Below are 26,828 nucleotides of genomic sequence, written 5' to 3' on the forward strand. Positions count from 1 at the left end.
CTCCCCTATTGGCCCTACTCTGTGAGTGACAGGGGGGAGCTCCTCAACCCCCTGATCGGCCCTGCTCTGTGCATGACAGGGGGGAGCTCCCCAAACCCCTGATGGGCCCTGCTCTGTGTGTGACAGGGGGCAGTGCCCCAACCCCCTGATCGGCCCTGCTCTGTGCATGGCAGGGGGTGGCGCCGCAACTTCCCTATCGACCCTGCCTTGAGTGTGACAAGGGGCGGTGCCCCAACCCCCCAATCGGCCGTACCCTGAGCGTGACTAGGGGTGGCATCACAACCTCCCGATCCGCCCTGCGCTGTGCATGACGGGGCGGCGCCTCAACTCCCCAGTCGGCCCTGCTCTGAGCCTGACCAGGGGCTGCACCTAGGGATTGGGCCTGCCCTCTGCCACCCGGGAGCAGGCCTAAGCCAGCAGGTTGTTATCTCCCGAGGGGTCCCAGACTGTGAGAGGGCACAGGCCGGGCTGAGGGACCCCCTCTCCCCCCGTCCCCCCCTCCCCCCCCCAGTGCACAAATTTTTGTGCACCGGGCCTCTAGTATATTATAAAACAAATAGATTTTGTTTTTAGAGCAGTTTTAGGTTCACAGAAAAATTGAATAGGAAGTGGAGTTCCCATTTACCCCCTTCTCTCACACAGGAACAACCTCCCTCTTATTGGTTCAGGTTGTTTTGTTGAGCAGGATGCAAGGGGGATTTCTTTCCCAGGTTTTTGACCAGATGGATTTGTAGAATGAAGCCACAGACAAAAGATGGTAGGTGAAAAGTACTGAAACTTTACTGCAAGCATATACTACCTCTAAAACCTTACCTCTAAATGCTAAGCCTAAGACTGTCCCCCTGGGCACAGGGGGGCAGAGGGGTCACCTAAGAAAGTATCCTCTGCTTTCTCTGAAGCCTTATTTATTCTGGAGACCCTCCTTCTCTACCGTGGGACCTTCGCCCTGTAACCAGCTCCCATGACCCCCACATCACACTTGTCCTCCATTTGGTCATCTTATCTGTTTAGGTTGGAGTCACTTTGGATTTTACCTTATAGCTTTTCCCCAGTTGTGCGGGCCTGGGGATGTTTTATCTTAAAGCTCTCCCAGCTGCTCAGGTCAGAGCTACTTTTCATCTAACTTATGGTCACTTTAATTGCTCAGGCCAGAGATACCTCTGTCCTTGATTTATGGCTGTTTTAATTGCTCAGGCCAGAAATGTTTCCATCTGCCTGAACCCTTCCCTCCTAAGGCATTTCTCTATCCTCTGTACAAATAAGATAAGCACCCTGACGTCTTCCAGTCCCCATCTATGCATTCCTCTCCCATGGACCCTCTTTATTCCCTAAACCTTCCTAATTAAGCTGGTTAGCTAGCCCTTTCACTATCAACATCCCACCCAGAGTGATACATTTGTTACAATTGATTAACCTACATGGACTCATCACTATCACCTGAAGTCTATAGTTTACATTAGGGTTCACTCTTGGTGGTGCATCCACCATGGATTTTTACAAATGAATTCACCATCCTATATAATAAAAGCCTAATATGCAAATTGACCAAGTGGCAGAACGACTGGTTGCTATGATGCACACTGACCACCAGGAGGCAGATGCTCAACGCAGAAGCTGCCTCCAGTCCGCAGGCCCCGACTGGTGGTGGTGGTTGGGGGAGGGGCTGGCGAGCGGAAGCCAGGCCAGCCAAGGTGGGTGACAACAGGGGGCCTCCCTATAGCCCCACCGGTCGCCCCATAGAGGGAGGTGACCAGCGGCCGCAGCAGGGGACGGGGCCAGCAAGCGGGTGGCACCAGACTGCCAGCCAAGGCAGGTGCCGGTGGGGAACCCCAATTGCCCTGCCAGTCGCCCAACAGAGGGAGGTGACCAGTGGCAGCAGTGGGGGGTGGGGCAGGTGAGCTGGCAGCACCAAGCCAGCCAACGCGGGTGTGAGCGGGAGCCCCAATCACCCTGCTGGTTGCCCCACAGATCAGCCCTGATCGCCGGCCAAGCCTAGGGACCCTACCCGTCCATGAATTTGTGCACTCAGGGGCATCCCTCAGCCTGGCCTGCGCCTTCTTGCAGTCCGGGACCCCTCAGGGGATGTCCACCTGCCGGCTTAGGCCCACTCCCTGGGGGATCAGGCCTAAGCTGGAAGTCAGACATCCCTCTGGCAGCCCCGGAACCCTCGGGAGATGTCCGACTAACAGTGTTAGTTGGACATCCCTAGCACTGCCGTGGTAGCGGGAAAGGTTCCCGCCACTACCGCTGCACTGCCAACCATGAGCCTGCTTCTGGCTGAGTGGCACTGCCCCTGTGGCAGTGCACTGACCACCAGGGGGCAGCTCCTGCATTGAGCATCTGCCCCCTGGTGGTCAGTGCACGTCATAGTGACCAGTCATTCCTGGTCATTCTGCTGATAGTGTCAATTTGCATATTACCCTTTTATTAGATAGGATTTCACTACCCTAAAAATCCTCTATGCTCCACTTATTTATCCCTCCCTTCCTTCGATCCCCTGGTGATCACTGATCTTTTAACTGTCTCCATAGTTTTGCCGTTTCCAGAATGTCATAGAATTGGAATCACACAGTTCAGATTGGCTTCTGTCACTTAGCAATATGCAGTTAAGGTTCCTCCTTGTCTTTTCATGGCTTAAAAACTCACTTCTTTTAAGCACTGAATAATATTCCACTGTCTGGATGTACCACAGTTTATGTATCCATTTACCTACTGAAGGTCATCTTGTTTGTTTCCAATTGGCAATTATGAACAAAGCTGCAGTAAAAATCTGTGTTCAGGTTTTTGTGTGGACATATGTTTTTAACTCATGTGAGCAAATAGCAAGACATAGGAATCCTGGATTGTGACCTGTCACTTTTTTACTTTGCCTGTTGCCCTTCTTCCTGCCTGCAACGTGGCGGCAATGCCTGGAGGAAGAGCAGCCGTCCTCCGACTCCAAGCAGAAGCCCTCCATGCGAAGGAAGGAGCTGGAAGCAACCTGGGTCCACAGCAGCTTTGTGGAGTAGCTACAACAGCCTGGACTGACCCCGACTTTGTGTTACATGAGAAAGGAGATCCCATTTTGGTTATGCTACTGTTTCAGCCCAGCTCAGCCCCAACCTGTACAGGAGCCTACTCCATGTTTCCGAAATCACATGGAATTGGCACACACGGACAAGGCTTGATACTCAAAATACTGTTAACCTGGAAACAATGTAGTGTTTTTCCTTGATTTAAATTCCATCTAAATAAATCTTGAAAATTTTACTTTGTTTAAAATAAATTCCCCCCCACCCCACCCCCCACAGTCAATCTCAGAGAACAGAGAAGTGCATTGCCAGTTCCTATAGCGAGAGGAGAAGAGAGGAGAGGAGAGGGGAGGGGAGGGGAGGGGAGGGGAGGGGAGGGGAGGAGAGCAGGCGAGGGGAGGGGAGGGAAGAGAGGAGGAGAAGGGAGGAGAGGGAAGAAGAGAGGGGAGGGGAGGGGATAGGAGGGGAGGGGAGGGGAGGGGAGGAGAGCTAGACCCTTCTCCTTTCTCACTAAATAACCAGTTGGGAATGTAAAAACACCATCTACAATTTGGTACCTTCTGGGCAGAAGATGTGCGTTCTGAGTACAGAATCCATTTGCTTTTTTATGAGAGAGGTTTTTGTCCCCCTTCCTGTGAAAGACCTATTATAAAAACAATTAGTCTCATTGAAGGATTCTGTTTTGCAAAAGAACTAATTCTCTGCACAGCTGCTCATCCTTAGAAATGGCCTAAGTGCTGGAGGGAGGGTGATCCTGTCACTTCTGCAGAATCTGCCTCTGCAACCAGAACCAGCTTGGCCAAGGCAGAGTCCAGCTTGCCCCCTCTGCCCCACCACGCAACAGAGGACTGAGCACTGGCACCCGCCAACAGTTGAGCCCGCTCTCCTGTCCAGGCAGGGAGGAGGGCTCTTGCTGGAGACAAGACAAAGCCTCCAACCTCATCGGCACTGCTCAGTGGTCAGAGGCCACAGCAGTGAGACCCAAGGGGAGGAACAGCCTTGAGGCCAACTGGGTCATGTCAAGAACAACTGTAAGACCTGACACTACTGTGCTCAGCAACTCTTGATTGAAACGGGCCCTTCTCAATACCCGTGGTTGTGCTGAGGTATGCAGTTTGAGTGAGGCATTTCAATTTATGAAATATAGATAAGACAGATTATGTTTCTAATATACCTACCATTTTGCTTTGCCAAATCCTACTGCTCTGCTGGGTGGTAGACTCCCTTAAAGATATTTTAGTGCCATTTAGCAGCTTTTCAACCACCTTCTATTGTTAAATAGTCTCATTTTGGTTACTCAGCCTTAGCTTTGTCCATTTTTTTCATCTCCATCCCCTATTTGACTCACATCCTTCCCACCACCACACGCCAGGCTCCTGGTCCCAGGGACTTGGAGTCAATGCTGGTATATGTCGGACACCCTAGCATCCATCTCAACTTAGAAGGGAGGGGGAAGCATTGTTTTGTAACTTATGCTGATTCTTGTGGTGTAAAATGTCCCACCAGGTATATTTCAAGCTACCAAGGTGTTGTCACTGAATAATAGCAGAGCAGCCTGAGTAGAGGGACCCCGAGCCAGCATTACCATCTCCTTTCCTGGGAGGTGTTGGCTGAGAGGAGGGTGAGAGGGCCAAAGGACATTTACAACCTTACATGGTAGCAGCACTGGTCAGCACCCATCTAACTTATGGTCCCCAATCCCTGCTGGCAGAGAACACATCCCCAGGCAGCTTTCCAACCATTCCATAGCCTGGATGCCCCTAGCTGGTGACTTCACACCATCAGACAAGCCTTTTGCCCCACGCTGCAGCCTGGCAACCTACAGATCCCTTCTGCTCAGCCTCTTGGGCCTGAGCAGTGGGCAGATTACAGCTTCTATATGTGCTAGAATGAGAACCTGACGGAGGTGCTAGTAGCTCCCACCAGGGCCTTCCCACCTTTCACATAGACCAGACCTGGCCAGCAAATGCCCTGGTAACACAGACAGCCGGGGACAGGCCACCCTCTCCAAGCACCTGCCCAAACCTCCCCACTTCTCCAACCCCACTCAATACTCCCCAGAAAAGGTGACCTCTTTGTGGGGAGCCGCTACAGTGCTTTGGACAGGTTCAAGCCTTGGACCAGCCGTGGGCAAACTACAGACCGCGGGCCGGATCCAGCTCATTTGAAATGAATAAAACAAAAAAAACAAAAAAAAACAAAAAACAAAACAACAACAAAAAAAACCATACCCTTTTATGTAATGACTAGAGGCCCGGTGCACAAAAATTTGTGCACTCGGGGAGGGGGGGAGGGGGGGGGTCCCTCAGGCCGTCCTGTGCCCTCTCACAGTCTGGGACCCCTCGGGAGATAATGACCTGCTGGCTTAGGCCTGCTCCTGGGTGGCAGAGGGCAGGCCCAATCCCTAGGTGCAGCCCCTGGTCAGGCTCAGAGCAGGGCCGACTGGGGAGTTGGGGCACTACCCCCTGTCATGCACAGAGCAGGGCGGATCGGGAGGTTGTGATGCCAACCCTAGTCAAGCTCAGGGTAGAGCCGATGGGGGTGGGGCACCGACCTCTGTCACATTCAAGACAGGGTCAATAGGGAAGTTGCGGCGCCACCCCCTGTCACGCACAGAGCAGGGCCCATCAGGGGGTTGAGGAACTCCCCCTGTCACTCACAGAGTAGTGCCGATAGGGCGGTTGGGGCGCTGCCCGCTGTCACCCACAGAGCAGGGCCGATCAGGGGGTTGGGGAGCCACCACTGTCACACTCAGGGCAGGGCCCATGGGGAGGTTATGGCTCTACCCCGTCACACACAGAGCAGGGCCCGTGAGGGGTGGGGGGGTTGGGGCGCCACCCTCTATCACCCACAGAGCAGGGCCGATCAGGGGCTTGGGGTGCTGCACCCTGTCACACACAGGGCCTCAGGGCAATCAGGGGATTGGGGAGCTCCCCCCTATCAGGCACAGAGCAGGGCTGATCAGGGGGTTGGGGCGCCTTCCCCTGTCACGAACAGAGCAGGGCGGATAGGGAGGTTGTGGCCCTGCCCCCTGTCACACACTGAGCCGCAGGGCGATCAGGGGGTTTGGACGCTGCCCCCTGTCATGCTGATCCCGGTGCCAGGAGGCATATTGCCCTTTTACTATATAAAATAGAGGCCTGGTGCATGGGTGGGGGCTGGCTGGTTTGCCCTGAAGGGTGTCCTGGATCAGGGTGGGGGTCCCCACTGGGGTGCCTGGCCAGTCTGGGTGAGGGGCTGAGGGCTGTTTTCCGGCTGGCGAGTGACTGAAGCTCCCAACCACTCCTTTTTTTCTTTTTCTTTTTTTTTATTCTGGGCCAGCTTTAGCTCTGAGGCCTCAGCTGCTGAAAGCCGGTTTCTGGCCTTTGTTTTTCCTTCTGTATTCGATACAATGTTTCGGTCCGGCTGGCTGAAGCCCGGCTGACTGAAAGCTGATTTCTGGGGTTTTGTTTAGCTTCTATATTTGCAACATAGTTGCTTAGAGTTGCAGTTGAGAGGCCGGCAAGTGAGGCAGGGAACGTTGGAGTCCGCAGTCACTGGAGCAAGCAAGCCTCCCTGTTCACTTCAGTGCATGGCTGCCGGCCGCCATCTTGGCTGACAGTTAATTTGCATAAGGATATGCTGATTAGCCAATGGGAAGGGTAGTGGTCGTACGCTAATTACCATGTTTCTCTTTTATTAGTGTAGATGTTTACTTTGAATTTATATTAGTTCACACAAACACTCCATCCATGCTTTTGTTCCGGTCCAGTTTAAGAACCCATTGTAGCCCTCGAGTCAAAAAGTTTGCCCACCCCTGCCTTGGACTGATGAGAGGGCACAGTCTTCTCATTGCCATGTGCAAGTCCCAGCTTGGAGGACAGGGCCCTCCCAGCACAATTATAGCCAACAGCTGTAGCTGTAAGCTTGAACCTATGGTCCGAACACATGGCCCTACGTGCCTGAGTGATGTAGGGTTGATAGAGTTCAGGTGCATGTAGTTGAGTAGGATTGAAACCCAGGAGAATGTTGTAAACATCTTGGTCACGCCCTTACTTTGCCTCGTGGCATCTGCTATAAAATAAAGACACGGCTTGTGGGCGTGGTCGCTGTCCCTCAGAGAGGCAGTGTCCCACCGAGACCCGGCTTTTATTCTCTTGTCTGTCTTTTCTAAGCCTTTCAGCCGCCCCCACTCAGGTTTACCCTTGGCTGTGCTGGCACGGCATACCTCTTGCTCCCTTCCTTCAACCTTCTTTAATTTTTTTGTTAATTTTCACCCAAGGATATTTTTCCCATTGATTTTTTTAGAGAGAGTGGAAGGAAAGGGGGGAGGAGAGAGGGATATAGACAGACATCAGTTGGTTGCCTCCTGAACTCGCCCCATTGAGCCTGTAATCCAGGTATCCAACCTTGACCAGGAATCAAACCCGCAATCCTTCAGTATATGTGCCAATGCTCTACCCACTGAACACAGGTCAAGGCTTTCAGGATTTAGAACATTAAGTACTTAGAGCCTTTTGTGTGTGTATGTTTGTGTGTGTTTGTGTGTGTTTGTTTGTCGGGGGGGGGGCTATAGTCACAGTTTTGAAAAAACAAAGCATGCAATAGGGATTACATTATTATTAATGACACTTGTAACATTCTTTATAGCAAACAAAAGGTTTTCATGTATGTTATCTCATTTAATCCCCCAGTGGTCTTTGAACTGGGGTACATATATCACTGCGGGCGGCGGGGTTTCCAGCCTTTCTAATAAGAACACTAGGCATGGAGGGAATCAGTGTCCAGCTCCCCACTTTCCACTGCCCTCTGCCTACAGCTGACCTGCTGAGCATGCGCGTGCCCTTTGACAAGGTGTGATGAGGACCCCCTCTGCCTTCTGCTTTTACAAGAGAAAGGCGTGCCTCTCACCCAAGCTGAACTTTATTAATTTTTAGTGTAGATCACCATGCGTATTTTAGCACATAACTCAGATCAGTCCAAAGAACTGATCAAACTTGCAGTTATAGAATGTTTTCCATTTCCGTCAACTTATTTTTGTGAGCAAGATTACTCAACACTAAATTTAGAAACATAAAAACTAGAATGCAATGGAGCTAAACCTTATCCTATTCGAATAATAAATAATATTCTTTCACTATATGTATTTTAATACCATTAAATAATATATTGCCAATAAAATCAACCTTGTTTTATTTCATAATTTATCAAAATTTTTATTGAATTATATATTGTTTTGGTCAGTTGTGTTCTGACCAATAAATCATAACAATAACAATTCAAAAGAAAAATTTGTGATGGTCCTTATGGTCACAGGAAATAATTTTTTTTTTCTATTTTGACTTATAGTCATACATTGTTTTGCTCTAGGGAAGTATATGAGGCTGTTGGAGCACATGCATGACTGCCTGCCTGCTCCCCTTGTGTATCATAGGTAGCCCTTCTACGGTACACTAACTTTCCCCACCCACTTGCAGCTAAGGCATAGCGTGTGATTTGGTCTGGCCAAAGTGACCTGAGGGAAGCCTTCCAGAGGGTTCTGGGAAAGATTTTTATCCCTTATAAAAATAAAAAATAAAGAGTTCCCTTTCCCTTCCTGCATTTGGATAGGTGAGAGAGTATGAAGCCTGGAGCCACTGCAGCCATCTTATAACTATGAGGGGAAAGCCAAGAGAACTGAAGCCAAGGCAAGGCAGAGTCCTGACCTCACTGAGATGCTAAGCCAACCCTGGAAACACCTCCCTCCAGATTTCCTATTATGATAGAAAATACTATTATTATTTCTTTCAATGTATAGCCTAAGGACCCCATCCACCACCACCAAAGCTGTAAAATAAAAGGAAAGAGAAGGGAAAAGTATTGAAAACTTGTAATACATCATGTAAAGCACATTGTCACCAGACTGTCTCAGAAGTGACAAAGATATTTAGATGAAGAAGTAGTGTAGGTTCAAAGCATTGCTATAGGCAGTCTTTACCACAAAAACAATTATAATAAAAATCTCTAGTAGCAAAAATGATCAACCTTGGCCAGTAGTTCATTCATGTCAAGCAATATAATCTATCCTATCTAATAATAGACAAACATAGTAATTAACCATACCTCCCACATGCTTCCCATTGGCTAATCAGGGTGATATGCAAATTAACTGCCAACCAAGATGGCGGCCAGCAGCCAGGCAGCTGAAGCGAACAAGAGGCTTGCTTGCTCCAGTGATGGAGGAAGCCAGGGTTCCCCGCCTGCCACCGCCCAGCTCTGAGCTGCACTCTAAGAAACAATGTTGCAATTATAGAAGCTAAACAATCCCCAGAAACCTGCTTTCAGCCAGCCGGGCCTCAGAGCTGGAGTTGCAACAGTGTTTCAATTATAGAAGCTAAACAAAGCCCAGATACCTGCTTTCAGCAGCCGAGGTCTCAGAGCTGGAGCCGAGCCTCAGAGCTAAAGCCAGCTCTCAGCTCCAGTGACAGCCATAGAAGGTAAATAAATCCCAGAATAAGAAAAAAAGGAAAAAAGGAGAGGTTGGGAGCTTCAGTCACCCGCCAGCCTGAAAACAGCCCTCAGCCCCTCACCCAGACTGGCCAGGCACCCCAGTGGGGACCCCCACCCTGAAGGGGGTGTGACCAGCTGCAAACAGCCATCATCCCCTCATCCAGGCTGGCCAGGCACCCAAGCGGGACCCCCACTCTGATCTGGGACACCCTTCGGGGAAAACCAGCCGGCCCCCACCCATGCACCAGGCCTCTATCCTATATAGTAAAAGGGTAATATGCAAACTGACCCTAACAGCAGAAGGACTGGGAATGACTGATCACTATGACACACACTGACCACCAGGGGTCAGACGCTCAATGCAGGAGCTGCCCCCTGGTGGTCAGGGCGCTCTCACATGGGAGGAGCTCTGCTCAGCCACAAGCCAGGCTGATGGCTGCCAGTACAGCGGTGGTGGTGGGAGCCTCTCCTGCCTCCTCAGCAGCACTAAGGATGTCCAACTGCAGCTTAGGTCTGCTCCCCGCTGGCAAGTGGACATCCCCCGAGGGCTGCCGGGCTGCCAGAGGGATGTCTGATTGCCATCTTAGGCCCAATCCCCCAGGAGCGGGCCTAAGCCAGCAGGTGGTCATCCTCTGAGGGGTCCCAGACTGTGAGAGGGCACAGGCCGGGCTGAGGGACCTCCTCTCCCCCCCAAGTGCACAAATTTTTGTGTACTGGGCCTCTAGTATAGATAAAAGCCCAGCAACTGAAATGGTGGAATGACCAGAATGACCATAACGACCAGTGGCTATGACATGCACTGTGGCAGCCAACCAGCCTGATCTGGGCCCTGATCAGCCCCCCTAACCCCGATCAGGGGTGGGGCAAGCTGGCCAACTGCCCACAGCTCCTTCCACCCACTGGCCCATCCCAATGGGCCCCCACCCATGCACAAATTCATGCACTGGGCCTCTAGTAATATAATAAAAATAATCTTTACATTATTTTTAGTCAGCAAATCCTCATATGCTAAAGCAGTGATTCCCAAAGTGGGCGCTACCGCCCCCCGGTGGGCGCTGCAGCGATCCAGGGGGGCGGTGATGGCCACAGGTGCATTTGGGAGTGATGAGTAACTGCTATTAACATTTAAAAAAAATTAATTTCCAGGGGCTGAGTAATATTTTTTCTGGAAAGGGCGCGGTAGGCCAAATAAGTTTGGGAACCACTGTGCTAAAGGTTTGGGATTTTAGGTACCTGGGAAGCCAGAAGAAGATTTTAAGAGATTGAGCAGCAGAGTGGCTTTTCTGTAACTGCCATTTTGGAGAATGGATCAGAAAAAGGAGAGAACAAAGGCTGGAGCCCAGTTACATTGTAACCCCTACCTTCACTTGCAGAGCTTTCAATGACATGCAGTGTATCCTCTAACAGTTTAACTAAAACTCACATAGCTCCATTACTAAAAGAGAGAAAGCAAAATGGATATCAGAGGACACTTGAAGATTATCCACAAGTATAGTGAAAGTAGAACTTGAGATTGGGTATCAGATTTCCTTAAAATTAGCCAATTTATTTAAAGATGATGTAAGACTCTGAAAGGCAGAGATTTGAAATAATTCTTGTTTCCATGAATGATCACTATTATCACTAAATCAATAGCATACAGAGTGAATTGGCCTCTGAATGTAGAGACACAGATGCCTAGTCAAAACAGAAGTTCTCTCTTGTTAGCAATACACTCAATAATACAATATATATACTTATAAACAACCACACATTGTTTCTTGTAGAAATTACACAAAACAATGTTTATCAAAATTCCTGATAAACCTACAGCAATTACACAATACTTTGTACTTCAGTATGTGAAGTCACGTTTCATACATCCCAACTACCAATTTAATTTTTCTAACTTATATGTAAATTACATCTCAATAAAACTGGGGGGAAATTTTATCAACCTTACTGGAAGAAAGTCTGCGTTATCTTCCTAGTCTCTCTATAAAAAGATATGATTTGGAATGATATTATAAGATGATCATTATAAGAGGAGGGTAACAAAAAGTATACAACCAGAAAGTGTAGGGAAAAGGTATTAAAAAGATCTATCAGGTACTCATGTCCTTAAAATGTTGGGTTATTTTTCTGGGTTGTGTGATTTTTGTGTTGTCAGATATTTGTGCTATTTGTCAGTTTGTAATTTGTTGTTATTTCTTTCCTTATTCTAAGTACCTAATGTTTTAAATGTTTCTGTCCTTTTTTTAAAAGAAATGTCCCCCAGACTCTGTAAGCTTCAGACCTCAGAAAACTTGGATGCACACCTGGGACGCATGATCAATTTAAAATTTGCATTTGCCGACCTCTCCTGGGAAGATCAGAACTAGCACAGAATTATTCCTGTTTTTATACTGAAGACTCTGACATCCATAATAGGCAAGTAGGTTGAACCAGTCTCTAACTCCCCTACTACCTCTCTTTTTAAACTTTGTCTCTTCAGGGCATGGAAAACAAAAATAGGTTTTCCACCAAAATCTTCTTCCTTTGAGCTCAGTCTGCTAATCCTCTCCCCACATGCCCAAGGCTTCAGTGCACTTCTCATCTCATATCTTAAAAGCAGAGAATTCATTATAAGACTTAATTCTCTCAGTGACAGAATCTTCGCATAGTGACACACTTTGCAGTCTCATCTCTAGGACTTGGCATTAACCCTGCATGTGCCCAGCACCCCGAATTCCCAGGCTACTGTGCTGCTTTGAATCTTATTACATGGAGACTTTTCCACCTACTGGCTATTATGCAAAATCTAATCTTTCCTAGCAGGACTGTGTTCTGTTCAGCTATTAAAGGTTTAGATTTAGCTATAACCCGAAATCTATGAGAAACCGTCAACAGACATGGTTTTCTGGTTTGTTTTTCCTGTGTGGTTTTCTGGGCATTTGTGGGGGGAGGAGGGAGGGAATGTCCCCTGTATACCTAGCAACTATGAAAATGCACTATTCAATTCTCCCTTCCATAGAGCAGCTGCTGCAGGCAAGGTAGTCTGTCAGCTGCTGGACCTTTAGGATACAAAGCAGGTCACAGAAGGCACTGCTCCCCGTGGGCTGCTCCCAGACAAAGCCTTGCAGTGTGACCGGCCCTCCTCCCCACGCGGATCCTCTACTGGACAACCTTGGCTCTAGGGCGCCTGGTGGACTGGCCAAGACTGTCTCAGAGCTGCACCAAACTTTTAAGCTCTACCTACCCAACTGTTTCTCCTTCCCTCTCTCCTCTCCCAGTTGTCATACCAACATCAGAGGCAGAAGGCTCACCCACCTCCTGCTCCTTCTCCCCTTTATTCTTCAGATACTTCCTCCAATGAATCTCCTGCGCATCCAATCTCTTCCTAGCATCTGCTTCTCAAGGACTCAGACTAATACACTACCCTGGAGCATTCAATCATGTGGGTAAAAGGGGGGAAAATTAATGCTACTTTTGTTTTTGCAAAGAAAGAAGAAAAATAAGATTTACAGGACATCTAAGTATCAGCATCGTTAGGTGTTTTAAAATGCTTAATCTCATCTAATTCATAAGAATAAGCACTATAATTCCCAGATTTTAAGACATCTAAGTGAATTCTAATTGGCAAAATGACTGATGGTGCCTGTCTTTACTGAACTGCCAGCTCTGCTTAGCTCTCTAGAGAAATCTTAGGTTTGGAGTCAAGAAGCAGTTCACGTACCATTTTCATGGGCCCAGGGCTATGGGTTGAATGGAACAAAGACTATTACTGCAGTGATCGCTGTTATGCCCAGATTTCAAGATCCCCACATACCAACAGGGAGCCATGTTCAATGCAAAAGCAAAAGGTCCTTTTATTGAGCTAGCCAGCCCGACTCCGCTCCAGGCCAGCAGAGCAACTGGAAGCAGAGTGCCCCCGCCTGGAAAAAAACGGGTTTTAATAGGGGGTGGAGTGAGGGGACTGTGGGCCCTGCCGATTGGCCAGGCGCAAGCCGGGTCTTGTTACACAAGATGTGGTCATATCTATGGCGCGCACATCCCTTGATTGTCATTGGTTAGTTTAAAATCCTGGGCGTGGCCAGCAGAGGCCTGGGCTTCTGGGAAGAAGGTGCTTTCCGAGCACATGTTTGCCCCAAAATGGAGGACACGGTAAGATGGAGGGCGTGGTCCTCGCCCTTTCAATCACATATCCTTCCTTCACCCAGCCCCTCTCAATAGGAAATCTGCCAGCGGGCCTTCTCTCATTGATATGCCTGCACTCCGATGCTAAAGGCTCTGCCCATGTTCAGACCAAGCCTGAACCTACATGGAGGAGTTTCAGTCTTCACATCTAACAGCAAAAATCCTATCAGATGGTAACTATATAGACTATCATGAAATGGTCTTTTTAAAAAGTTATATTAAAACTCCATGACCTTTTCATTTTAAAAAGAATATGTAATCAAATAGCATATATATATATATATATATATATACACATATATATATTATATTATATATTATATATTATATATATATATTATAGTATATATTATATTATATACTAGAGGCCTGGTGCACGAAATTCGTGCACTGGGGATGGGTGGGGGGTTCCTTAGCCCAGCATGTGCCCTCTTGCAGTCCGGGACCCCTCCCTTGTTACTGCCCAGCTGCTTGCTGCTTCCTACCACTTGGCTTGCTGCTCCTTAGTGCTGCCACAAAGGCCTCAGGTCTGCTGGGTGCCAGGCCTGCCGGTTTGTGTCTCTGATACCCCCAGCAGCCCCAGCACCAAGGTGGCCGGCCTTGGAGCTGCTGGGTACAGGCCACCTGTTGCGTGTTTGTGTCTTCTATCAGGCCCCCAGCAGCCCCAGCACCACCTAAATAACTTAAGGGAAACTTTATTTAGTCTTCTTTTAAAAGCAATCTAGTTTAAAAATGAGTTGCAGTTAAGACAGAACAAAGAACATGGTACCTAAGAGTGAGATAGACTGATAGAGGAGAGGCTGGGCACTGGTCAGGGGCTTACATGCCAACTGTTCTCCACCTGGGAAATGATGTAAAATCGGTTTCTTTAGTTTTCTGCTTAATGGTCTTCTCCAGCACTGAGGTCAGAGGAGCTGCCTTCCAGCCCATAGGCTGCTTCTCAGAGTCGAAAATTTCGCCATAGGCCTCTGCCTAGGACAGGACCTCTGCACCCCCAGGGTGCATAAACACACAGGGCTTCCATCAGGCTCTGCTGATCCCGGGGCTGGGAGGCCTCTCGGCTCCGCTGATCCAGGCAGCCTGGAGGCCTCTTGACTCTGCTGATCCAGGCGGCCGGAAGGCCTCTCGGCTCCACTGATCCCCGGGCCGGGAGGCCTCTCAGCTCCGCTGATATCGGGGGCGGGAGGCCTCGCGGCTCCGCTGATCCCCGGGCCAGAAAGACTCTCGGCTCCGCTGATCCAGGGAATGGGAGGCCTCTCGGCTCCGCTGATCCCCGGGCCGGGAGACCTCTCGGCTCCACTGATATCGGGGCAGGGAGGCCTCTCAGCTCCGCTGATATCGGGGGCGGGAGCCTCTCGGCTCCGCTGATCCCCGGGCCAGGAGGCCTCTCGGCTCCGCTGATCCCCGGGCCAGGAGGCCTCTCGGCTCCGCTGATATCCGGGTAGGGAGGCCTCTCGGCTCCGCTGATCCAGGCCGCCTGGAGGCCTCTCGGCTCCACAGATCCAGGCGACCGGGATGCCTCTCGGCTCCGCTGATTCCGAGGCCAGGAGGCCTCTCAGCTCCGCTGATCCAGGCGGCCGGGAGGCCTCTCGGCTCCGCTGATCCCCGGGCAGTGAGGCCTCTCTGCTCTACGGCTTTAGGGCTGTTTGGCTTCACTCTACCGCTTGGAGCCTGAGTTTGCAGATTAACTGCCATCTTTTAGCTTCTACTTGAAACATTGTATCTTTTGGAGCTGTTGCTTCAGGAGCTCAGAGCCCCACAGCTGCAGGCGGGAACCTTGGTTTTCTCTATCTCTGGGGCAACCAAGCATCCTGTTCTCAGCTGCCTGGCTGCCCGCCGCCATCTTGGCTGACAGTTAATTTGCATATACTCACTGATTAGCCAATGAAAAGGGTAGTGGTCGTACGCCAATTACTATGTTTCTCTTTTATTAGTGTAGATTATATATCTTAAAAAGTTGGATATGATAGCACCAACTGCTGGAATCTGACACCTTACTGGCTTCACTCAGTAGAAGTGTGTGTCCTACTTGCATAACACCCCATGGCAGTGGTGGTGAAAGGAGTTTAGAGACAGGAAAGGCTGTTCTAGGGAAAGGGGGTCTGTGGGGGAGGAAAACATACATAACAGGCGGAGACAGCTCCAAGCCAGATTCTTATCTTATATTCACAGAGGACGGAGGAATGTTACAAGATAAGGGGAAGGAAAAGGGGGGTGGGGGGGGGGCACCAGGTGAACTTTGAAACTGATACCATGCAGGAAAGTAGCCAATTAGGAGAGCACAGAGGTCATAAAATGAGGAAGGGTCCAATTAAAAAGGGTCATGAAGAAACAAAGAGCTCCCAGCATTTATAAACCAGGAGACAAAGAAGCTCAGAGAATTAGTTTTTTTTCCGCATTTAGAGAAGAGAGAGCGGGTTTTTCTGGGGACCCCTCCCCAGGTGGGGTTTATATATGCTTGCAATAAACTTCTGCACGTTTGCCTACAAATCTTTAGTCCATGAATTTTATTCTTCAAACTTCGTAAGACAAGAACCTACAATGAGACAGTAGGGGGGTAAGGACATGTGCTGCGGGGGGGGGGGGGGGGGGTGAGAGAAGCTGGGGAGAGGTCAATGGGAGGAAAAGGAGACTTATGTAATACTTTAAACAATAAAGAATTTTTTTAAAAAGAACCCACAAAGAGAGAGTCCTAATGCCCCAGTGCCATGTAACGGTGGCAAGGAGGGTGACAGGACTTGGGGCCACATGCAGCGAATCACTAACCCAGGTTGACAGTGGCTCTGTCATCTTTAATGCATAGCATTTCCAAGGTGGTCTTGGGTGTCAACATTCAGGTAATGCAATAGAACAAAGTAGAGAAGCAATGGCTCCTCCGTCACTTCTGCTCAAATTGCAGCCATTGATGAGAACCAATCCCATGGCTGCGCCTAAATGCAAGGGAGGCTGGGAAACGTGTTCCTGGCTGGGCCAAAACGTGACATTGTGAAAGGAAAGTGTGACTGTTTTGCTGGGAGAGCTAGCCATCTCTGTCCTGCAGGCATTGCTGCCTAGGATGACTACCATCTCCGCTCTCCCAGTTTTAGTACTGAAAGTCCCTTGTCACAGGAAATCCTTTAGTCCCAGGCAAAGTAGGACAGCTGTCACCTCATTAATTAAAAATGAATTAACAATTTAAAATAATATCAATTTAGAAAATGGACAAAATTGCTTTTACATGCATTTAAGAATTTTATACATGGTACAAAAACCTGAGCTGGTGATTAGAAACATTAGTTTTTTGGGAAGCTGGAAGAGGTCAATGGAGGGGGCGGGAAAGGGGTACATATGTAATACTTTCAACAATAAAAAAAGAAACATTCATTTTTAATTATTTTTCAGATGGAGAATTCACTAACAACTAAATGCAAAATTTTTAAGAATTCATGAAACCATTGACTAGCAATTAAAAGAGTCAATATACCTAAAAGTAAAATGAAAAAAATATATTATAAAAACAATAAAATCCTAAACTTCAATATTCTAGAAAATTAGCAGAAATGCTTAACACATAAAAATATTGCTGAATTGTTTCTCTAGCAAAATAAAATTACCAATGCCTGGGGAAAAAAGAGGGTGATAATTAACTTTTACCAATTCACCATTTTGGTCAATGTGTTATTTTAAACAAGTTTTGAACAGTGTTTCCACCCATTTGTCTTACACTATGTCATGATTTTCTGCAGAGAAACCTTCTTAAACCAGCCCAACCACAGGTGACCCCTGCCTATCTCTTCCCCAGCTCCTTTTTGTTTTAACATCTTTTTTAAAAAATATATTTTATTGATTTTTTACAGAGAGGAAGGGAGAGGGATAGAGAGTTAGAAACATCGATAAGAGAGAAACATCGATCAGCTGCCTCCTGCACACACCCCACTGGGGATGTGCCCGCAACCAAGGTACATGCCCTTGACTGGAATTGAACCTGGGATCCTTGTATCCGCAGGCCGACGCTCTATCCACTGAGCCAAACCGGTTAGGGCTGTTTTAACATCTTTATGCAGCTTCCCTCCACTTGGTTTTGTTCTCCGCACCTACATTACAATTTCTCTCAAGTACAGAGGCAAAGTGTTTCCTCTTGTTGTATTCTCCTCTCCTACCATCCATATCTCTCAGTCCAAAGGGCAAATGAAAGAAAGCAATGGAAAAAATAAAGTCTGAGAAAAGCCAGTTCCCTATTCTCTCCAGAAGGAAATGGTGTTTCTTTCACTTCCTCACACTCTATCAGAATTAAGCTCTCCCTCCCACACGCTTAGGTCACACTTCACACAGCTGCTCTTTGAGTATCTTTCCTGGTGGTGCCAGTTTCGGGTCGGGTCGAGTTCGTTGTCTCTTGAAATTGAAGAATGAATTCACAGACAAAGAAATGAGTGAAAGCAAAGTTTATTAGAGACAGAAAAGTAACAAAGCTCTCTGCTGCAGAGAGGGGTCCCCAGGGGGTTGCCGCTGAAGCTTCTTTGTTTAAGTCTATTAACTTCCCTTTAGTAGGTTCAGAGAATTCTGCCCTAACAACACCCATACATTTTAAACTTTAGGGTCCCCGCTTAAATTTCCCACCCGGTGTTTCAGCCCGGGACCAGGGCCCCTTGTTCCTGCCACTTCACAGGGGACAGGGTGTGGCTGACGAACTGGTTTCTGCTCATGCCCGCAGGGTCCAGCTGCATTTTCCCTTTTCATTTCTCTCCCCATGGTCCCGCTCCTAACTGCCTAGCCGCCCCTAACTATTCACTGGGCTGTTGGGAACATGTGGCTTCTCTGCTACCCCATGACTTCCTTAAGGAATTCCTTAGGAATTTCACATTACACCTTATTCCCTTTGGAGCTCATAAATGCATAGCATTAAATTGAAGTTTGATTTGAAAATATTAGATGAGGAATCATCTAATCAAAATAAGACATGACCAACTATGATAAATTAGAAGTGGCTCCCTCAAGTCCTACTCTGTAAAGGTGAAGGCCAAGCTCATAGGAAAGACTATTGTAATAAATCAGTGGTTCCCATGGCTCCGTGGGTGAAGGGAGACAGGCACATGTGCTCAGCTCGCAGCCTCTAGATTGACTTTTCCTACTCACTATGCCTGCCAATTCCTGAACAGTGGTACTGGCTTAGTGAGGAACAGCCTCCTCTGTCTACTCAGACAAACCTAAATGCTAGAAAAGAAAACATGAAATAAACCCAACTCTTTTCTTTATTGTTTAATCCAACTATATAAAAATTGCCAAAATGCTAATAATAAAGAAATATATGAGAAGTATCACTGGAAGCAAGGTATAAAGAACCATAACAGCCAAACACAATTTGGTGCCTCTTCTATTTTCAATCTTAGATACTCTGTGCTTAATTTGCTCTGTTTTTAGGACTATTCTCAAAGCTGAGTAATAATTGACTTTAGCTTATCCCCAGATCTTATTTGGAGCTGGCACATAGGTTCTGGTACCAAATTGGACTGCAGAGCAGCTGAAGTGAGCTTTAGAGCTTGTCACAAACCTACGACAGGCTCCAAGCAGATGGCACCAGCATTTGAATTGTCTCCAAACCTCTCCACCTCTCTGCTTTATCACTTAGTCTCTTCCTTCTAGTTCATAGCACATAGCTTCTGTCTCCATATCTTCACGTTCAACTTGTCGTAACCACAAATATAATTCTTCCCAATCAGAATCAAAATATGAGGTGGGGGTGGGGATCACCATGAATTTCTCTAACTTCTGCGCAACATGGCCTTTAATTCAGTGGCACCCACCCTCCATTAGAACCTTCAAGACTATGTGAAACATGTGCTGATCACATCACCTACTTCCTTTTGACACTTGCAAACATTTACCATTTTATATAGGAAAAAATTAATTAAGAGTTGATAAGCCACAAACTGAGATGAAAATATTTGAAAAACACGTATTTGATCAAATAGTTGTGGCCCCCCACCAAAAGAAAATCTCTTAAAATTCAAGTATCTATATTATAGATACCTGTGGCCTTAACGCCGTAACGCCATAACAACCAGTCACCAGGAGGTGCTTGGAACACCTCTCGGCCCCACCCTCCCCCGGCCCGCAAGCCGCTCACAGCTGTGGGGCAGGGCTCTAGGCTCACACAGCGCAGTCCACAGGCTCCGATCACAGCAAGGCTGGCAGCCAGCGGGTGGGTGCAGTGAGGCAGGGTGGCAAGGCACATGCAGGTGGGCGGGGTCACACGATTTCATGCACTGGGCTTCTAGTAGCAAATAAACAGACACACTGGCAATGCCAAATTCTGGCCAGGATATGGAGCAACAGAAACTCTCATTCATTACTGGTGGGAACACAAAATGGTACAGCCACTCTGGAAGAGACTTGGCAGTTTCTTATAAAATTCAACATACTCTTACTATATGGTCTAGCAATCACATTCCTAAGTATTTACTCAGTTGAGCTGAAAACATATGTCTACACAAAAAAAAAACTGTACAGGAATGCTTATAGCAACTTTATTCATAATTGACAAAACTTGGAAGCAACCAAGATGCCTATCCATATGTGAATGGATAAATAAATTGTGGTATATCCATAAAATAAAATATTCAGCAATAAAAATAAATGAGTTATCAAGCTACAAAAAGACATGGAAGAATCTTAAATGTATATTACTAGTGAAAGAAATCAGTCTGAAGAGACTACATCTGTATGATTCCTACCATATGCTATTCTGGAAAATGCAAGTGGGTAAAGGTTATGAATAGGTTATTTCAGAAGAGAAAACATACAAAAATGACTAGCCTATAATAAGATGCTCAAAGTTATTGGTTATCACCCAAATGCAAATTAACACAATGCAACACAATTTTGCACCTGTTACACTGGAACAGTAAGAGAGCTGGGAAGTACCGAGTATTGGCAGGAAAGTGGGGTGTTGGTAGGTATAGATGGGTGCTGCTCTTCCAGAGCTTAGTCTGGAGCAATATAGCCAAAAGATATGCATATCCTGTGACCCTGAAATTCTCTTTCCCAAGGTGATGTTTACTCAGAAAATTCCCACACAGTCCACAAGATTGTCCAAGGGCTGTTCACGCTGGCGAGGAGCTGAAGACAACCTGGATGTTCATCACTGGGAAATGGATTTGAAAGTAATTGTGGTAGTTGCCCCATGGAGCAGTAAGCTCCCATTGCCAGCTGTTGCAAGCAAGGGTCAGATGTATCCATAGCACCACATGGATAGATCTTAAAAACACAGTGCTTATTGAAAAAACATTAGGGAACATGAAATATCTAACATAGAACGGTGAATGTAAATATAAAATTCATGTGTAGAAAATAAGAACACATTTTCAAGAGCATTTCTTAAAAGGAAAGAAAAGGAATAAAAGGGGTATTCCATGGACCAGTGTGATGACTTGGCATGAACGGAAAAGGATTAGCTCAATCCTCTGCACCTGAGCTCACAACAGTAACATTGAATGACTGGCCTTTTACAAGTTAGATTTTTAAAAACCTCTGAATTCAAGTCCTTTGTCCCTTGTTAAAGTTTCCAACCTTTTCTTGCAAGACAACAAAAAAAAGATACTTGGGATAAAAGAGCATAGATCCACATCCTGGCCAATTACATGGTGTTCTCAAAGCCCCTTCCCATGTGACACTGGCAGTACCTCAGTGGTCCCTTCTTAAGATGAGATGAGGGTGGGGGCATAACCCAAAGAACCTGATGTTCTTAGCCTTTCCTACCTATCAGGTATCATGCAAGGTGCTTTAGGGAGCTATGTTGTGCGATCTTCACAGAGGGAGGTACATAGTATAATGCCCATTTTGCAGAGGCGGTAGTTAAAGCTCTGGGCAGTTCAGTGACTTGCCCAAGGTCTACAGTAAGAAGCAGTAACTTGAAACTAGGCTTTTGTGCTGTCTCTGCTACACCATACTGAGAGCTGCTGGAAGGCAGAGAGGCCTAGCTGCTTATTTTGAATCCAGGCACTGGGTACCTATGAAGAACTTGAGGGCCAAGTTGCAGCCACCACGACAGCAGGAAGCCCAGAGGTGGCCTCTCCATCTTCTCCTTCCTGGGCGCAATGCAGGGTAGAAGTGTGGGGGGGGGGGGGGGGGGGCGGGGGAGGAGGGAGAACCACCTGCATGGTTTTCCGTCCAATTCTGAGACACCGTGTGCTGGGTTCCTTGTGTTGAGCTCTGGCTGACTCTACCAATGCCTTGGACTTCCTTCTTTGGCTTCTGTGTGCTCTCTTTCCATGGCAAACTCCTGAAGGGCAGAGACAATGGGCACTCTCGCCGTACAACCCAAGCAGCCCACACAGCAAAGAGGAGATGTCTGTGTATTAATTATGTCCTGACTGAATTAAATGCCATGTTATGTCCAGTAGATTAGTTTGGTGGACCTCTTGGTTTGAAAGTGATTTGTGTCTGCCTGAAAGTGAGGTTGTGAAAAATTAAAAATCATAATTAAAAAGGCACTGTGCCTCATAGCAGTCTATCTACAGGTGATTCACCATAGCATCCCTGGTGAATGTGGGCAGAGTGGACACACAATATGAGCCAATAGAGTTGGGGCTGGCCTCCAAATGCATTAGAATCCCACAGCCAAGAGGGATTTTAAGAACCCCTAGGCTTCTGAGAGATAGCAACAAGACAATGGTGAACAGTGTGATCCTTGGAGTCCAGATGGCCCTAGGTTCAAATCCCAGCTGGACCTCTAGTGTGGGACTTTGAGCAAGTCTCTTGAGCTCTTTAAGCCTTAGTTTCATAATCTGCAAAATGGGGACAATAACACATTCCTCATAGGATTGTTGCGAGGATGCATGGCAATTGTGAATGGAAAGTATATAACAGAGTACCTGGAACACAGTAAGCACACGATTATGTTCACTATTTTTGTGGTTAGAATTATGGATAAATATCTCCAAGAGTGGAGTCTCCCTTGGGAATGTAACCAAAATCCCAGCAAAGCAGAACAAGCTTGATAACCTCTGTTTAAGTGAGCAGAAAGCACAGTGACTTACACAGGGTCTCAGCTGAACACACAGAAGAATCGGTTGCAGTTCATCTTTAACTCATTCACACATTGAAATGTTTAACCTAAATAGGAAATATTTTTGTATGTTAAGTTTTCTTAGCATTTTTTTTCTTGAGAATGTTTTTTAAAAGCAGTTTAGAATAGTATGTTCTTAGATTTAGAAAGGAATGTTCACAGAAGTCACACAGCCAGACCTTTTCCAATTTGGGAAATCTTTTTTACAAGCATCTCCCCAGCTCCGCCCCTGGTAAATAATGAATCAAGTTCTGCTCAAGTAATTGCAGCTACAGGGAATTTGTGGCTATGGAAGATGACTCTTGAAAGTTACTGCAGTCCTCTTCATAGTCAGCTCTTTCTCCTTAAAACCATCAGCATCAACATCAAAAGTCTGTACTTGGTGGACAATACTCTAGGTCCCATAAGAACTGAGCCCACGTTGCTGGTTCATTGCCACATCCACAGTGTCTTGGCACCTAAGAGACAGCAAGAGATATTTGTTAGAGGATGGATGAATGGATGAGTGGATGAGTGGATGAGTGGATAGGTGGATGGGATGCCTTCTTTGGCTATAGAATAAGTTATACATATATTCCCCCATCATCCTGAGTTGAAGGCATGCAATAATGCACTTTGTATCTAAATTGAAGATTTGGGGAGATTTTATGTGAGATAATTATAGAACTGTAACTGTCCTAAGACCTATAAACTATCTTAGGCTTGAATGTCAGCAGTGAAACTCTGCTTTAAAGTTAATTACCCACTGATTACAGGGGTATGAGTAGCAGTCAGATGAAAAACAGTCTCATTCATTCTCAAATATTAACACTAACAAGTATCTGAGAGATAATTACTAAGAATTGCATTTATTTCCAATGTTGTCTTCTTTTCTTTAATCTTTAACAATACTAGTATATAACCTATCGTGCATTTTGAACTTAATATAATGCCTAAGACCTTAATAGAAATTCTGAATTGATCACGAGGACAAACTTTGAACAGAATCTCTTTATCGTTTCCCAAAATGTACATTTACTCATTAATATCATGGTCTCTTTCTCAAATTAAGTCATTATTAAACTTATTAACTGTTATATTTGAGAAGAACCAGATTGTTAATAGCGCTCATATTAAAAAAGCACATTCACTTTTATTAATAACTAGAGGCCTGGTGCACGGATTCATGCACTGGTGGGGTCCTTCGGCCTGGCCTGCAGACATCCCCAGAGGGGTCCCAGATTGTGAGAGGGCACAGGCAGGCCGAGGGACCCCACTGGTGCACTTTTGGGGCTGGGGAGGGACCGCGGGAGGGCTCCACGGCATGTCCGGCCTGTCTCACCCAGTCCCAATTGGCCAGACCCCAGCAGCAAGCTAACCTACTGGCCGGAGCATCTGCCCCCTGGTGGTTAGTGCATGTCATAGCGACTGGTCCAACGGTGGAATGGTTGAACGGTCAAACAGTTGCTTAGGCTTTTATATATATAGACTAGAGGCCCGGTGCACAAAAATTTGTGCACTCGGGGGGGGGGGGGGAGGCATCCCTCAGCCCAACCTGTGCCCTCTCTCAGTCTGGGACCCCTTGGGGGATGACTACCTGCTGGCTGAGGCCTGCTCCCTGGTGGATTGGGCTTAAGATGGCAGTCAGACATCCCTCTGGCATCCTGGCAGCCCTCAGGGGATGTCCACTTGCCAGCGGGGAGCAGACCTAAGCTGCAGTCGGACATCCTTAGCACTGCTGAGGAGACAGGAAAGGCTCCCACCACAACCGCTGTACTGGCAGCCATCAGCCTGGCTTGTGGCTGAGCAAAGCTCCCCCATGTGGGAGCACACTGACCACCAGGGGGCAGCTCCTGCATTGAGCATCTGCCCCCTGGTGGTCAGTGTGTGTCATAGTGACCAGTCATTCCCAGTCTTTCTGCTGTTAGGGTCAGTTTGCATATTACCCTTTTACTATATAGGATAGAGGCCTGCTGCACAGGTGGGGGCCGGCTGGTTTGCCCTGAATGGTGTCCCAGATCAGGGTGGGGGTCCTGCTTGGGTGCCTGGCCAGCCTGGATGAGGGGCTGATGGCTGTTTTCAGGCTGCCTGCACCCCCTTCAGGGTGGGGGTCCCCACTGGGGTGCCTGGCCAGCCTGGATGAGGGGCTGATGGCTGTTTTCAGGCTGCCCGCACCCCCTTCAGGGTGGGGGTCCCCACTGGGGTGCATGGCCAGCCTGGATGAGGGGCTGATGGCTGTTTTCAGGCTGCCTGCACCCCCTTCAGGGTGGGGGTCCCCACTGGGGTGCATGGCCAGCCTGGATGAGGGGCTGAGGGCTGTTTTCAGGCAGGCCAAGCCTGCAACTGAAGCTCCCAGTCTCTCCTTTTTTTCTTTTTTTTTTATTCTGGGATTTATTTACCTTCTGTAATTGAAACTTTGTTGCGGCTCCAGCTCCAAGGCTGGCTGTCTGAAAGCAGGTATCTGAGGTTTGTTTAGCTTCTATAATTGCAACATTGTTGCTTAGAGTGCAGCTCAGAGCCCGGCTGCAGCAGGCAGGGAACCTTGGCTTCCTCCTTCACTGGAGCAAGCAAGCCTCCTGTTCGCTTCAGCTGCCTGGCTGTGGCTGCCATCTTGGTTGTCCGTTAATTTGCATATCGCCCTGATTAGCCAATGGGAAGCATAGCAGAGGTATGGTTAATTACTATGTTTGTCTATTATTAGATATGATAACAACAGCAAGTCACCCTGTTCCAGTCTGGTTGTGCCATATATTGCATTTTCTTTCTCTTTTCCAAAATTTCATTTACTGAAAGTTACAAGGGTCCAAAGACTGATGTATTGTTTTCTTCACAGGAGGAGGGGAGAAGCATTAGGTACTGGTACCCAGCAAGTGCCCTGAGGTCAGAGTTATCAGTGGAATTCTTCGAAGTGACAGAGGGCTACATGTGGGGGTCCTTGTTGGTACAACCAGGTCACAGCATGAGAAGGCTTGCGGCTGTGGCTGGCTCCCTTCCCGGGGCCTGCTGTGTTTCCCACCTGAGCTTTGCTGGCGGGGCTGTGCTTCTCCTGGCTCTGCAGGACCTCAGACTCCAGGGATTTGGATCAAGTGGTAGAGATATCGCCACCAGAGATGGCAATTGCCAGTTTCCTCATTGGGCTACCTTGTGATTCAAAGCAGGTTCTGCTCCACTTTTTAGATAACAGGGGGAATACGTTACTGCTGAAGACCCACAGGAACAGAATCAAGCAAGGAAACACAACCGTCTGATACAGAGTCCGTGAGTAAGCAGCTCACCCATGTGCACCCTGGCAGGGATATAGCCAAGGGCAGCCCAGGGACATAAGGGGTCAGAGTGTCCCGGAGGGAGGTGATAGGAGCTGCAAGAGAACTGGGACTTGGTCATTTCATTAATGATATAAAATAATTTATATCACAAGAATTCTTATATTCTAGGTATGGCTAGCTCATCTATCAATATTTTAAGGTGCAGTTATATTCTTAGTATTTTATATACCACTCACAGAACACCAGCACTAGAATCATGAGTCTATTCCATTCCTCATGTGTTTTCTTAAATGCTTTGTTGACCTCTCTATACCTCATCATCTCCATTTTTGAAATATAATAACAGATACCTTGTAAGATTGTTGTTATGATTAACTGAGAAAATGCAAAGTTCTTTTTAACATAGTATATGATTTATTATTATTATTAATAATTATAGGTTGGCACAGCTATAAGTTAAGTACCAAGGAAAATGTGTAGGATGTTCTTCTTACCTTTCTATTTCAGCACAATGGTTTGCTTCTGATCTGACCAGGGACTTGACCAAGGGCACACGTCTAGTAAGGGACGGAAGCAGGCCTAAAATCCAGACCTTCAAACTGACAGTTTTGTTTCACAGCAAGTGTTCCCAATGCAGACACAACAAGATGCAGTAAAGCAACAAGGGGTTGAGGGGGTGGGACAGGGAGCGGGGAACCAAAGCTGCTAAATGAATGCCTCCCTCCAGCCATTCTCAGCCCCTGAGCACAGAGCCGGGATGTCCTGGTTCTGGGTAGGATATGATGGTCTCTGGTCCCTCGCCTCTCCCTGCATCTCTTCCCTCTGAACTGCAGGAACCCTCCCTGCCTCCACGCGGCCTCTCCTGTTCTCTCTCTTCCTCTTACACTCCTGCCTCTGCAGAGGAAA

At 47.4% G+C, this 26,828-nt stretch overlaps 1 long non-coding RNA gene across 1 annotated transcript; it reads right to left on the reverse strand.

Moving 5' to 3' along the window:
• Positions 1–22,218: 22,218 nt before the first annotated feature.
• On the reverse strand, positions 22,219–26,549 carry LOC139006646 (uncharacterized). Its single transcript, XR_011470788.1, has 3 exons — positions 26,417–26,549; positions 25,056–25,295; positions 22,219–23,135 (listed from the first exon to the last, which is right to left on the reverse strand). It is a non-coding gene; the product is annotated as an uncharacterized lncRNA (long non-coding RNA).
• Between the last annotated feature and the right edge of the window lie 279 nt (positions 26,550–26,828).

The sequence above is a fragment of the Myotis yumanensis genome, unplaced genomic scaffold (genome assembly GCF_028538775.1).
Source record: "Myotis yumanensis isolate MYYU_CA2020_CCGP unplaced genomic scaffold, mMyoYum1.0.hap1 SCAF_3, whole genome shotgun sequence".
In the NCBI taxonomy this organism is placed as follows: Eukaryota; Metazoa; Chordata; class Mammalia; order Chiroptera; family Vespertilionidae; genus Myotis; species Myotis yumanensis.